This window comes from Cebus imitator, unplaced genomic scaffold, assembly GCF_001604975.1.
Source record: "Cebus imitator isolate Cc_AM_T3 unplaced genomic scaffold, Cebus_imitator-1.0 Scaffold291, whole genome shotgun sequence".
NCBI classification, from domain to species: Eukaryota; Metazoa; Chordata; class Mammalia; order Primates; family Cebidae; genus Cebus; species Cebus imitator.
This window is the reverse complement of record NW_016107606.1, coordinates 3,621,514-3,623,912: the sequence shown is the minus strand read 5'-3', so window position 1 is coordinate 3,623,912 and position 2,399 is coordinate 3,621,514.

The following is a 2,399-nucleotide window of genomic DNA, read 5'->3' as shown; positions in this document are numbered from 1 at the left end:
GATTGCAGTTCAGCGCCCTTTCTACAAAATTGACTCACAGCTTAAAAATCACTCACACAGACTCAAAATCCCATTAAGCCCTCCCCAAGCCCAGCCCGCCTTCTCCTGCTGCAGCTCTGGTCCACTGCCTCAAAGTCAGCCTGAGAAAATGCTTATCATGTCCCATGGAAAGGAACGGCTTACGAAAATGCTGACGCAGACGACACATAATAATTAATGGCTAACAACCACAGACATGGAGGCAATTAGGAAGGTTATGTAAATTGAGAGGACTAGAGCAACTTCTCATTTATTCCTTAAATGTCTTGCCTAAGCCTCTGAGATATTGCTTCTGCCAGCAGGGCTGACTTTACAGGAAGAAAGTGGGATGAGAAGTGGTGGAGAGTTTGTAGGAGCTGTGAAGAAGCTTTGGACTCCCTACGCCTTCCCTGTTCTGGTGGCCACTATGATAGGCTTTCTCCCGTTTAACCTGGGGCCATGTGGGTTGTTCGGGGCATGCCTGAGCCCCTAGGACTCACAAGGGCTCAAGGGCAAGGATGACCTGTGGTTCCTGGAGGCACACTTGGCCTTACAGTTCTGTTAAAGGATGGTGCGTTTTATCTACTTGGCTCTTTTGTTTTCTTTGACTCTACTTCCTTCGTTAGCACTGATGGTTTAGGGACCACAGAAGGTGTGAATGCCTGCCAGAGTGGTTTCCTTAGTTGTTTTGGGCTTAGAAGTGAGGCACATGGCTCTCTATACTGGGGGCTGGTGGGGTCCACAGAAATATATTGGGCAGGCTAAAATTTGGCATCCCTTCTAATTAATCCTTTATCATCATGATCTTTATAAAAATAACACAATTTTTAAAATGTAAGCATTAAAATAGGACTAACTTGGAGCCCCAGTACCACTCCCCAGAAGTGATATTAACAGGAATGAGATCAATGAACTTTTCCTCTAATTTATGTCAGTGATTTAGCATTTCTTTTAGATTCTCCCTTTCCTGCTCTCCCCCCACAACCACCACAGGGAGCTCTGGCTTGCCACTTAATCCAGCTGTCTATTTGAAAATTTGGGGGCTCTCAAGGCATTAGCTTGAAGGACATGAGGAAAACTCTCAAATTTCCATTTTCTTATCTAGGGGGATTTTCCTAAAGGCTAAGTCACAGTGAGTAGCTTTTGTTATTCCCTTATAATGAATAGCCCTTTAGATCTTAGATTTAGAAATAATGTTCATTTGGGACTCCTTAGTAATCACTGCCCTGGGCGGCTCTTGGCATAAGATGAATGGTGAGAAAGAATATGAAGGCTTTTGGGGAGTGCTTCTGAGAGTCATCCTGACCATACTTATTTCTTACAGGAACTGACACCACCAGTAGCATCCCCTTGGAAGGGTAAGTACGACCGGCAGTGTGAACACAACTTGTGAAAGCCTATTTCTAGAAGATTCTCTCACCCTTGCAGGATGAGGTGAAATATGGGAGGCAGTGAGAGTGACTGGGCATTCTCTTCCCTGCTGTCCCTTTCCCTGCTGAGGGCTACTGTCATGGAGTCACATCAGAGTCCCAGTTACTCCTAGGGCCTGCACAAAAGGTCTTGGGCCTGAAGCCCATTTTTGTCTCCTCAGCTTTAGTTTCCAAACTGCAGGTCCCTGCCCCATTCCTGTTGTCCCATACAGTGACATGGTGGGGTGGATGAAGCAGGTATGATCTGTGTCTCAGCCAAAGCTTTGTCCACAGCCTATAATTTCTTATTTTTTCTTTTTTTCAAGGCAGCCTTGCTCTGTCGCCCAGGCTGGAGTGCTGTGGAGGCTCACTGCAACCTCCACCTTCTGGGCTCAAGTGATTCTCCTACCTCAGCCTCCTGAGTAGCTGTGGTTACAGGTGCATGCCACTACACCTGGCTAATTTTTATAATTTTTGTAGAGACAGGGTTTCGCCATGTTGGCCAGGCTGCTGTCAAACTCCTCACCTCAAGTGATCTGCTGGTCTTGACCTCCCAAAGTGCTGGGATTACAGGCATAAGCCACTGCACAGGGTCAGCAGCCTATAATTTCTAAAGGACTGATGGGCTGTAAGTTCTGCTTTTAGTTCCCAAGAAGTAGCATCAGTAATGGAAGAGTGTACTGTTTCTCAAACGTCAGTGATTAGCATATCTACATTATGATTTTTGTTATTTCTGCAGTCTTCTATCATTTAAGTAAATTTAAAAATCATTTCATCACTTTTTGACTCAGTAAAATTTTTAAGAAGAAAATTTTATGGGCCGGGCGCGGTGGCTCAAGCTTGTAATCCCAGCACTGTGGGAGGCCAAGGCGGGTGGATCACGAGGTCAAGAGATCAAGACCATCCTGGTCAACACGGTGAAACCCCGTCTCTACTAAAAATACAAAAAAATTAGCTGGGCATGGTGGCGCG